Below are 12,404 nucleotides of genomic sequence, written 5' to 3'. Positions count from 1 at the left end.
GGCATCAGCTCCCCCTTCGACAGACACGCTGCGTCTAACTGCTACGGAACCCCCCCCGGGAACCCCCCTCCCCCCCCATGGAATCACAGCCACAGACCCCGGGGGTTGCAAGGATCAGCTAGTCCAGCCCCTGCCAAGAGGCAGGATTGGTTGGGTCTAAACCAGGGGTTCTCAACCTTCACTGCACCGCGACCCCCTTCGGACGCCAGGAGGGGGGACTGAAGCCGGAGCTCGCCCGAGCCCCGCTGCCCTGCGGGGGAGGTGAAGCCAAAGCCCGAGCCCCACGCAGGGGGCCTGTAACCTCAGCCCAGGGCTGAAGCCCCCGGGTTTCGGCTTGAGTCCTGGCCGGTGAGGATGGGGTTTTGGCCCTGGGCCCCAGCAAGTCTAAGCCAGCCCCGGCGACCCTGTTAAAATGGGGTCCCGACCCCCAGTTTGAGAACTGCTGACAGATGCTGTCCAGCCTCCTCTCGAAACCCTCCAGTGGCGTCTGGTCCATTGGCCATTCTTACAGCTGGGGAGTTTGTCCTGAGGTTTAATCTAAATCTGCTCTGCTGCAGTTTGAACCTGTTGCCTCTTCTCCTGCCCTCTGTGACCAGAGAGAACAACTTGTCTCCATCTTTATGGGAGCCTCGCGAGTATCTGAAGACCCCAATCATGTCCCCCCTTAATCTCTTTTCCAAACAAGCCATACCCAGTTCCTTCAGCCTCTGCTCATGTGACTTGCGTTCCATCCCTTTGATCATCTTTGTCGCTCGTCTCTGGGTCCTTTCCAGTTTCTCTCCATCCTTTCTATACAGTGGGGACCAGAACTGGACACCATCCTCCAGGTGAGGCGTAGCCAGCGCCGAGCAGAGCGGGACTGTCACCTCCCGTGAGTGACTCACATGCTCTGCCTCTGCTCATGCAACCTAACAATGCATTTGCTTTTCGCCCCAGCATCGCGTCGCTGACTCGTGTCGAGGTTGGGATCCGCCCCAGCTCCCAGCTCCTTCTCAGCAGGGCTCCTGCCAGGCCAGTTCTCCCCCAGTCCGTACTGGTGCTCTTGCTTTTTCTTCCCTAGGCGGAGCAGCTTCCATTGGTCCTTCATGGATTTCATGGTGTCGTCTACAGCCTTGATCAGTCTCCTCCCTAGTCCTAACCCAGGGACTGACGCAGATGTTAAACAACACGGGGCCCAGAACAGAGCCTGTGGAGCCCCATTTGAGACCTCCCTCCAATCCCACGTCCTTCCATTCACAGTTACTCCTTGCTTGTGGGGTTTAGTGGTTAGAGCGGGGGGGCTGGGAGCCCGGACTCCTGGGTTCTCTCCCCGGCTCCGGGAGGGGAGTGGGGTTTAGTGGTTAGAGCGGGGGGCTGGGAGCCCGGACTCCTAGGTTCTCTCCCTGCCTCCGGGAGGGGAGTGGGGTTTAGTGGTTAGAGCAGGGGGCTGGGAGCCCGGACTCCTAGGTTCTCTCCCCGGCTCCGGGAGGGGAGTGGGGTTTAGTGGTTAGAGCGGGGGGCTGGGAGCCCGGACTCCTGGGTTCTCTCCCCGGCTCCGGGAGGGGAGTGGGGTTTAGTGGTTAGAGCAGGGGGCTGGGAGCCCGGACTCCTGGGTTCTCTCCCCGGCTCCGGGAGGGGAGTGGGGTCTAATGGGAACCTGGCCGCATTTCTCCAGCTGACCTATCAGAGCGTCCTGTCACGGAGGGCACAGATTCCGGGTCTCACAGACCGTGACGGCTTCGGCTTCAGTCCCTCGCAGCGGCTCGGCCGGAGCAGCTGTCAGCCCCCACCCAGGAGCTGCGGCAGGACCGGAGCAGTGGCTAGTGGTTGGCCCCTGGGGCCGGAGCAGTGGCCGGCGGTCAAGGCCCCGGTAGGGCTCCCGCTGTTAGTCGCCCCCGCCGGGTATTTTTAGGGTCAAGTCACAGCTTCCGTGAATTTTTGTTTCTTGCCCACGACCCGTCCGTGACTTTACTGAAAATACCCAGGACAAAATCTTAACTGTAGTCCCGTGGGACGGGAGCCCGGCTGCACGCCAGGTCCATTACGTCCCCTGCATCCCCCCTCCTCCAACCCCGCTCCCCTGGCAAAGCCGGGCACCGGGCTGGTTCGCCCCGGGAATTCACAGACTGAATGTTTGATCCTTGCTCGAGTAGCTTCCCAGGGATGGAGATCAGGCTGGTCTAGAGCTCCCCGGCTCCATGGGGGCACTATGTTAGCCCCTCCCCAGCCAGGGACCCCTCCGGAGAACCCCCCTCCCCAGCAAGGGACCCCTCCAGGGAACCCCCCTCCCCAACTAGGGAACCCCCCTCCCCAGCCAGGGACTCCTCCAGAGACCCCCCCTCCCCAGCCAGGGAACCCCCCTCCCCAGCCAGGGACTCCTCCAGAGACCCCCCCTCCGCAGCCAGGGAACCCCCCCTCCCCAGCCAGGGACCCCGCCATAAACCCCCCTCCCCAGCCAGGGAACCCCCCTCCCCAGCCAGAGACCCCTCCAGAGACCCCCCCTCCCCAGCCAGGGAACCCCCCTCCCCAGCCAAGGACCCCTCCAGCGACCCCCCCTCCCCAGCCAGGGACCCCTCCAGGGAACCCCCCTCCCCAGCCAGAGACCCCCCCCTCCCCAGCCAGGGACCCCTCCAGAGACCCCCCCTCCCTCCATGGCTCCCCCAGGTTCTGCGACCAGAGCAGTGACTGGCTCAGCCAGGGCCCGCTGGACTTCGCTCCTCCCCCACAGCCAATCAGGGACGCCGTTGGAAGAGCGCGGCCAATGGGGTGGGAGCTGCTTGGCCAATGGGGTGGGAGCTGACCCCTCTCCAGCCCCACCCTGGTGGTTTTGTCACAGCCTCCTGGCACCCTCCTCTTCAGCCCCCCGGTAACCATGGCAACCAGGCAGGCGTGGGATGGGGGAGAGAGCAGCAGCCCCCCAGCCCCGCCCCCCCGCCCTGCCGGACTGCGGGTCGGGAGTGAGGGGCACCGGCAGAGCTGGGGTGGGAGAGGGCAGGGCTGGGATAGCAGGGGGCTGCGGGTCGGGAGTGAGGGGCACCGGCGAGCGGGGGCTGCGGGTCGGGAGTGAGGGGCACCGGCGAGCGGGGGCTGCGGGTCGGGAGTGAGGGGCGCCGGCGAGCGGGGGCTGCGGGTCGGGAGTGAGGGGCGCCGGCGAGCGGGGGCTGCGGGTCGGGAGTGAGGGGCGCCGGCGGAGCTGGGGTGGGAGAGGGCAGGGCTGGGATAGCAGGGGGCTGCGGGTCGGGAGTGAGGGGCGCCGGCAGAGCCGGGGGGGCTGCGGGTCGGGAGTGAGGGGCGCCGGCAGAGCCGGGGGGGCTGCGGGTCGGGAGTGAGAGGCGCCGGCAGAGCCGGGGGCTGCGGGTCGGGAGTGAGGGGCGCCGGCGGAGCTGGGGGCTGCGGGTCGGGAGTGGGGGGCGCCGGCGAGCGGGGGGGGCTGCGGGTCGGGAGCGAGGGGCGCCGGCGAGCAGGGGGCTGCGGGTCGGGAGTGAGGGGCGCCGGCGAGCAGGGGGCTGCGGGTCGGGAGTGAGGGGCGCCGGCGAGCGGGGGCTGCGGGTCGGGAGTGAGGGGCGCCGGCGAGCGGGGGCTGCGGGTCGGGAGTGAGGGGCGCCGGCGAGCGGGGGCTGCGGGTCGGGAGTGAGGGGCGCTGGCGGAGCGGGGGGGGCGGCGGGTCGGGAGTGAGGGGCGCCGGCGAGCGGGGGCTGCGGGTCGGGAGTGGGGGGCGCCGGCGGGGCTGGGGGCTGCGGGTCGGGAGTGAGGGGCACCGGCGAGCGGGGGCTGCGGGTCGGGAGTGAGGGGCGCCGGCGAGCGGGGGCGGCGGGTCGGGAGTGAGGGGCGCCGGCGAGCGGGGGCTGCGGGTCGGGAGTGAGGGGCGCCGGCGAGCGGGGGCTGCGGGTCGGGAGTGAGGGGCGCCGGCGAGCGGGGGTTGCGGGTCGGGAGTGAGGGGCGCCGGCGAGCGGGGGCTGCGGGTCGGGAGTGAGGGGCGCTGGGGGGGCTGCGGGTCGGGAGTGAGAGGCGCCGGCAGAGCCGGGGGCTGCGGGTCGGGAGTGAGGGGCGCCGGCGAGCGGGGGCTGCGGGTCGGGAGTGAGGGGCGCTGGGGGGGCTGCGGGTCGGGAGTGAGAGGCGCCGGCAGAGCCGGGGGCTGCGGGTCGGGAGTGAGGGGCGCCGGCGGAGCTGGGGGCTGCGGGTCGGGAGTGAGGGGCGCCGGCGAGCGGGGGCTGCGGGTCGGGAGTGAGGGGCGCCGGCGAGCGGGGGCTGCGGGTCGGGAGTGAGGGGCGCCGGCGGAGCTGGGGGCTGCGGGTCGGGAGTGAGGGGCGCCGGCGAGCGGGGGCTGCGGGTCGGGAGTGAGGGGCGCGGGCGAGCGGGGGCTGCGGGTCGGGAGTGAGGGGCGCCGGCGAGCGGGGGCTGCGGGTCGGGAGTGAGGGGCGCCGGCAGAGCTGGGGGGGCTGCGGGTCGGGAGTGAGGGGCACCGGCGAGCGGGGGCTGCGGGTCGGGAGTGAGGGGCACTTGCGGAGGAGGGGGCTGCGGGTCGGGAGTGAGGGGCGCCGGCGGAGCCGGGGGGGCTGCGGGTCGGGAGTGAGGGGCACCGGCGAGCGGGGGCTGCGGGTCGGGAGTGAGGGGCGCCGGCGGAGCGGGGGGGCTGCGGGTCGGGAGTGTGGGGCACTTGCGGAGGAGGGGGCTGCGGGTCGGGAGTGAGGGGCGCCGGCGGAGCCGGGGGGGCTGCGGGTCGGGAGTGAGGGGCACCGGCGAGCGGGGGCTGCGGGTCGGGAGTGAGGGGCGCCGGCAGAGCCGGGGGGGCTGCGGGTCGGGAGTGAGGGGCACCAGCAGAGCAGGGGGCTGCGGGTCGGGAGTGAGGGGCACTGGCAGGGCTGCGTGGGAGGAGCCCTGGTGCGGTGCCAGCCTGGCTGCCGGCCAGGTGCTGATGTGCAGGCGGCTGCTCTTAATCCAGCCCTGAGCTCCTCCCCCGGCCGCCCGCCTGGGCCTTTCGGTTTCCGTTTCCCCCCCGCCCCCGAGATCGGAGCGAAACCAGCCCAGCCGCTCCCTGGGAGCCTCCGGAGAAATGCTGTGAGTGGGGAGCCCGGACTCCTGGGTTCTCTCCCCGGCTCTGGGAGGGGAGTGGGGTTAAGTGGTTGGGGGGGGCTGGGAGCCCGGACTCCTGGCTTCTCTCCCCACCTCCGGGAGGGGAGTGGGGGCTGGTGGGAACCTGGGCTGAAGGGCAAAGAAACCTCAATCCTCCCCCTTTTCCAAGCCAGCTCCTCCGCCATGCAGAGCCTGGAGCTGCGGGAGCAGGACCTGACTGAGATGGGTGCCCTGATCCAATCCCGTGTGGTTCTGGAAGTTTCCACCCAGGTCCAAACCCTGCTGGATTCGCTGGACTCTGCCACCCTGGAGATCGCCGTGACGGGCGAATCCGGCGCCGGCAAATCCACCTTGGTCAACGCCCTCCGTGGCCTGAGCGACTCGGACCCCCGCGCCGCCCCCACTGGCGTCGTGGAGACCACCGCCGAGCCCACGCCCTACCCCCACCCCGGCCTCCCCAGCGTCCGGCTCTGGGACCTCCCCGGCACCGGCACCCCCAGCTTCCGGGCCGAGCGGTACCTGGAGCAGGTGGGCTTGATGGACTTTGATTTCTTCCTCCTCGTGGCTTCGGAGCGGTTCCGGGAGAGCCACGCCCAGCTGGCCCAGGCCCTGGCCGCCGCGGGCAGGCGCTTCTACTTCATCCGCACCAAGGTGGATCAGGACCTGCGGGCGTCCCGCCGGCGCCGGCCGGGCCGCTGCCAGGAGGGCCAGGTGCTGGGCGAGATCCGCGCGGACTGCGCCCGCCAGCTGGAGAAGGAAGGCGTGGCCGCCCCACGGGTTTTCCTGCTCTCCGCCTTCCAGCTGCATCGCTTCGACTTCCCGCGGCTGCAGGCCACGCTGGCGGAGGAGCTGGCCGGGCACAAGCGCCACGCGCTGCTCCTGGCCCTGCCGGCCCTGACGGCCGAGGCCGTGGGGCGCCGGAAGGAGACGCTGCGGCGCCACGTCTGGAAGAAGGCCCTGCTGGCGTCCCTGGTCTCGGCGCTGCCGGGGCTCCCGCTGCAGCTCAACGTGCCCATGCTGGTGGAGACGCTGGGTTCCTACCGCCGCAGCTTCGGCCTGGATGAGGAGTCCCTGGGGGTGCTGGCCCGGGCGGGCGCCGGCTCCCCCCAGCGGCTGAGGGCTCAGGTGCGGTCGGCGCTGGGCCGGGAGCTCTCCCCGGCGGCTGTGCGGGACGTGCTGAGCCAGGCCGCACTCTGTGGGCAGGTGGCCGCCCGCCTGGCCCGCACCCGCCTGCCGCTGCTGGAGAACCTGGTGGCCGGCGGCATCTCCTTTGTGGCCGCCTACTTCCTGCTGCACAGCGCCCTGGAGGACTTTGCCGGTGACGCCCAGCGGGTGCTGGAGGCCGCTTACGGGACGGAGGAGGAGGGGGGGCCTTGTGACCCCCCTGATCCTGGGTTCCTCTTTGACTGAGGGCTGGGCCCTCCTGGGTGAGGGGGGCTGCTGGAGGCTTCGTACCCCCCCGCAGCCCTCTCCCACTTCTATCCCTCTCCCCCTCTCTGCTTCCACCTCTGTCCCTTGACCCGGCCCCCTGGGGCTTCCTTAACAGAGCAATAACCCCCGCCCCCCCATTCCCACACCAGCTCCGTGGGTGGGGCGGGGCTGGGAGGACCCCCGGTGGGGCCAGATAGCACCAGGACCCCACAGCTCCCTGGAGAGCGAGGTGCATTGTGGGTAGCCTGGGAGGGACGAGTGACCATGGCTGGAGCTCAGCAGAGCGTTGAGGGAGGAGGTGCCCAGGAGGGAGCGGGGTGGCCTGCGGGGCAGGATGATGGCTGGTGCGGTGGTGGTCTCCTGCGCTGACGGGACGGGCACCGTGTGCTCCCCGTGGAGACGTGGGGGCCATGTCTCCTTCCAGCCACAGCGTGGGATTGTGCAAACCAAGGCCTGGTCTATGCATCCAATGTAGGTCAACGTAGCCATGTTGCTGGGGAGCGGGAAGAACCCGCTTCCCCGGGCCTGTGGCTAGGCCGACATAACCCTGGTGTAGACACCGCTAGGCCGATGGCAGGAACCTTCCGTTGACGCAGCTACCGTCACTTGGGGAGGTTGCGTCCCAACCTCTTCCATCGCTGTTGGGCGTGTCTACGCTACAGGGTTAGGCCGGCATCGCCACGGCGACCTAGCTACGCCGCTAACGCCCCGTAGGGTAGCCACGGCCCAGGGCGTAGGAGACTGCAGGAGGCAGAGGTTGGGGGGCGGAGCTGGTTCGGGACTTTCCCAGCGGAGCAGCTTTCTGTCGGAAAACGGCATCTTGTCGGAATCAGATGGTGTGTGGGAAACTGCCGCAAAATTGTGCGTTGGGGGGAAAATATCAAGGAAAAAATCCCATTTTGCTACGAGCGTTTGGATGTCTGGGTTCAAAATTTGTCTTCTGGTTGGTTGTTTTCAATTTTTAACAATTTGTAGATGGTCAAAATTGGAAGGAAACGGTTTGGTTTTATCAGATTTATTCTCTTGGATTTTTTTCTGTTTTGTTGGTTGGTTTTGATTTAAAAAAAGTCAAGGCTGGAAAAAAACATTTTGATTTTATTGGGTTTTATTTAATTGGATTTGTTTAAATTTTAGAAAGTCAATATTGGAAGGAAACATTTCAGTTGTGTTGGATATTTTTTGTTTTATGTTTTTAATTTTTAAAAACATCAATATCAGAGGGAAACATTTTATTTTATTGCATTTTTTATTTTATTATATTAACTTTTAAATTTTGTAAAAGTCAAAATCAGAAGGAAACATTTTGAGTTTATTTTATTGGATTTTATCAGTTTTTATTTTATTCAAATTGATTATACTGGATTTTATTTGATCAGATTTTTTAAAAAATGTATTGAACGGGAATGTTCCAATCGACCCCAGACTGAAATAGTTTTTCCCAACAATTTTGTTTCATGGGGAAATTGTAGAATTTATTTCTGGTTTTCATCCGGATTCAGAACAAAACTAAATTTCAAAATATCCAAATTTCCCATGGAGCAGAAATTCCGACTTTGGACCAGTTCTGTCGAGGAGCCAATCTTGGCCACGGGGTTTGGCTTGAGAGATGCTGGAGGGAGACAATATGCAAAGGCTGCGTCCCTCTCACTGGGCTGAGAATCAGGCTCCTCTTTCAATATCCAGGGTGTGGCTTGACTTGCGACCTCAGATCGAGATGTCAGAGCCCAAATTCAGAGCCATAATACGGGTAACCTCTGGATCTCTCACTTGTTACATTAACTGGACGGTGGTAACAAAATAGCCCCTTATTTTTGTAAAGCAAAGGATGTTTATTAAATAAAACCTCTATTTTTCTCAGATGTTTATTGAAGCATCTGTTTTTCTCGGACGCTGGACACTGTGCCACCGAGGGTCCAGAATGGCTGGAGCGCAAAATGGTCTGAAAAATTTCAAAACTGGCCAATTTTCCAACAGGTAAGGCAGAAAATTCAAAACAGATCCAAGGGAATACTTTTCAGTGCGTGATTGGCCTGTGGAACTCACCACCACATGATTTGAAAGGTTCTGGAGCAGCCTCCCCGTAGGAGGGGCGTGTGACAAACAACCTAGGTGGCTTTAAGATAGAGCTCGATATATTTATGACTGGGGTTGTGTGACAGTGATGAGGGGCTGGGACTGGTGGCCCAGGGGTCCCTTCCAGTGCTATGTTTTGTGTTCCTAATCTCATGCTTCAGGGCATCTGCCTTTTGGGGTCAGGAAGGAAATCCCCCCCTTATGTATTCCAGGTTGGGTTTTTTCCCCCTCCTTCCTCTGCAGCATCAGAGATCGGCCCCAGCGGGAGACGGGACACAGGATGGGGTGGCCTGGTGCTCTGAGCTGAACTCATCCAGCGAATCCTGACCAGTGAGTCTAGCTCACATGCTCAGGGTCTAGTGGGTCTGCAGACCTGGGCTCAGGAGGGAATTCCCCCCGGGTCAGTTTGGCAGAGACCCTGGGGCGGGGGGAGTTCCCCATCCTCTGCAGCATGGGCTGTGGACCATCTGCCTCACGCATTGGTGACACCTCGGTCCCTGGTGCACAAGAGGTTAATCTCCGACTGCAGTACGGAGTCTAATCCAGGTTGTCGGGCCCAGGACAGGCAGCTGGCTCTCGGGAGGTCAGACTAGCTGATCGAACGCGACTCTGAAGCTCTGACCTCCATTGGGTAACAAGGACACCGGAGTGAGACCAGTTCACGCTGCAGCGTTCTGGGCTGGGCTCGGGGAGCTCTCGCTGTCCCTCCCAGCCCTGCATTTCGATGGATCGAGTCACCTCCTCTCTGGGATAGACTCCATAGGGTTCTGGAAATCACAGAAACGTGGGGCCGGAAGGGACCTCGAGAGGTCCCCGCGTCCAGCCCCCGGCGCTGAGGCAGGCCCGAGTCAACCTTAACCAGCCCTGACAGGGGGGTTGTTCAACCAGGTCTTCAAACCCTCCAGCAATGGGACCCCACAGCCGCCCTTGGGAGCCGATTCCAGAGCTGCCCTGCCCTGGGAGTTGGAGAGTTTTCCCTAATCTCCAACCTCCATCTCCCTTGCTGCGGGTTAAGCTTTTGCTTCTTGTCCCACCTTCAGTGCACATGGAGAATAATTGATCCCCGACCTCTTTATACCGGCCCTTACCATATTTGCAGCCTGTTCTCAGTCCCCCCTCGGCCTTCTCTCCAGACCGACCATGCCCAGTTTTTTAAACCTTTCCTCACAGGTTGGGTTTTCTAAACCTTTGATCATTTCTCTTGCTCTCCTCGGGACTCTCTCCAGTTTGTCTCCATCTCTCCTAAAGTGCGGCACCCAGAACTGGACCCAGTTCTCCAGCTGGGGCCTCCCCAGGGCCGGACAATGACCTACGACACGCCCGTTACTACACCCCATTACGAGATCAGCCTTTTTCGCAGCGGCATCACCCGGTTGGCTCACGTTCAACGTGTGATCCGCTCTAATCGATCTAGCTCCTTAAACCTCTCCCAGGCAGGTTCTCCACACCTTGGATCATTCTGGTTGCTCTTCTCTGAACCTTTTCAATAACTCAGGGCTTGCCTGGGGTCAGGTCTCAATGACCCGGGAGGTCCAGTCCCACGTCCTATGATCAGTGTCAGCCAGAAGTTCCGGGCTTGGTGAAGGAAGAACGAGGTGGGATTTTCCGACCTGTGCGGTAGTGGACGGACCCGTGTAGTCGTATCCAGTGATGCCGGGTGGAAAGCGAACGGCGTCCCCTGACTTCCGCGCCATCCCAGAGGGAGGGTGATACAGCGGAGAAGTTCAGCGCAGAGCCACGAGAATGACTCACGGGGGATGGGTATCATAGGCCAGGGGAGGCGAAGCTGTGGCCCCCCCCACGCTCTACCTCAAAGCCCCGCCCATGCTCCCCTTCTCCCCCAAAGGTGACGGGGGCTCAGCTCTGGCCGGCGACTTGGAGCTCGGCGCTTGGCTGGCTAGTGGCTTGGGCTGGCCAGCGACCAGGGGCGGGTTGGGCCGGCCTGGGGGTCAGGGCTGGTGGCTCGGGCCGGCTGGCGACCAGGGGTGGGTTGGGCTGGCCCGGGGGTCGGGCTGGTGGCTCAGGGCTGGCTGGCAGCCAGGGACTTGGGGCTGCTGGGGTGGTGCTTGGGCCAGCTGGCATGGCTAGGGCAGGCCTGCCAGCGGTGGCCCAGGGCTCGGGGTGGTTTGGCTGGGGCTCCTCTGGCCGCGATGGGTGGGGTTGGAGCTCGGGGTTCTGGCAGGTGAAGGGGGGCAGAAGGGGCAGGGCCAGGGAGCTGGCCTCCCCGAAGGGAGGGTCCATGCGCCACCCACGACTAGATCTGCTCTGGGAATGCCTGTGGGGCAGGTCTCTGGCCTGTGCTATCAGCCGAGACGAGCACCGTGGCTGGTCGAATTACCACCCGGAGTGTAGCTCTCTCAAGCCCGGGGGCGTCCCTCTGGCAAGGAGTGAACCAGCCATTGGTCTCGGGCTGCCAACACCTGGTCGAAAGGGGACCCTGGCGGCTCCCGTCAGCATTGCTGACCGGGCTGTTAAAAGTCCGGTCAGCGGTGCTGCTGGGCTCCCAGGCTCCCTTCCTGGCTCCACGCAGCTCCTGGGAGTGGCTGATAAGTCCCTGCGGCCCTTAGGTGCAGGGGTGGCCACAGGGGCTCCACGCACTGCCCCCATCCCGAGCGCCGGCTCTGCAGCTCCCATTGGCTGGGAACCGTGGCCAATGGGAGCTGGCAGGAAGACAATTCCGGGCGAGGGCAGCGTGCGGAGCCGCCTGGCCGCGCCTCTGCCTAGGAGCCAGAGGACATGTTGCTGCTTCTGGGAGCCACCTGAGGTAAGCGCCGCCTGGAGCGTGCACCCCGAACCCCCTCCCGCACCCCAACCCCCTGCCCCACCCAAAACCCCCTCCTACCCTCCGAACCCCTCAACCTCAGCCTGGAGCCTCCTCCTGCACCTCAAATCCCTCATCCCCAGCCCCACACCAGAGCCTGCACCCCCAGTCGGAGCCCTCACTCCCTCCTGCACCCCAACCCCCTGCCCCAGCCCAGAGCCCCCTCCCACCCTCCAAACTGCTCGACCCCAGCCCGGAGTCCCCTCCTGTACCCCAAATCCCTCATCCCCAGCCCCACACCAGAGCCTGCACCCCCAGTTGGAGCCCTCACTCCCTCCTGCACCCCAACCCCCTGCCCCAGCCCTGAGCCCCCTTTCACATCATGAACCCCTCATTTCTGGCCCCACCCCAGAGCCTGCACCCCCAGCCCAGAGCTCGTACCCCCTCCCACACACCCCACCCCCCTGCCTCAGCCCAGAGCCCCCTCCCACACTCTGAACCCCTCAGCCTGGAGCCTCCTCCTTCACCCCAAACCCCTCATCCCCAGCCCCACCCCAGAGCCTGCACCCCCAGCCGGAGCCCTCAGCCCCCCGCATCCCAACCCTCTGCCCCAGCCCCGTGAAAATGAGCTAGTGAGCAAGGGAGGGAGGGAGGGGGGAATGGATTGAGCTGGGGGCGGGGCCTCGGAGAGGGGGCGGGGCCAGTTCGGTTTTCTCCTATTAGAAAGTTGGCAACGCTAATGAAATGGGTTGGTGTTATGGCGTCGGAGACCCAGCAGAGGGCGCTCTCTACGCTCCTGGTTGTGGTGCAGGCCCGTGCACCAGCCTGTCACCAGAGGGCCCGTGGCACCACTGAGCAGCCGGGGTCACAGATCCCCAGGCGTGTTTCACAAATCGGCATGAGGCTAAAATTCCTCCCTGGGCAGCTGTATTTCTCCCCCCCTCCCTGCATTTCCACTGGCCCCTTGCTGAGCTTTGGCTGCCTGGCTTGGAAGCAGGGACGCCGGCCCGGTGACCACCACGTCCCGGCACGATGGTGCGTCGGCTGGAGAGCTGTCCTCAGTCACCTCCCCGGATGCGCCGGGAGT

At 64.6% G+C, this 12,404-nt stretch overlaps 1 pseudogene; it reads left to right on the top strand.

Moving 5' to 3' along the window:
- The first annotated feature begins 4,894 nt into the window (after nucleotides 1–4,894).
- Nucleotides 4,895–6,462, top strand: LOC135892103 (interferon-inducible GTPase 5-like; annotated as a pseudogene).
- The last annotated feature ends 5,942 nt before the right edge of the window (nucleotides 6,463–12,404 follow it).

The sequence above is a fragment of the Emys orbicularis genome, chromosome 20 (assembly GCF_028017835.1).
Source record: "Emys orbicularis isolate rEmyOrb1 chromosome 20, rEmyOrb1.hap1, whole genome shotgun sequence".
In the NCBI taxonomy this organism is placed as follows: Eukaryota; Metazoa; Chordata; order Testudines; family Emydidae; genus Emys; species Emys orbicularis.
Note: the sequence above shows the minus strand (reverse complement) of the source record. Positions and strands in the feature narration are given on the sequence as shown.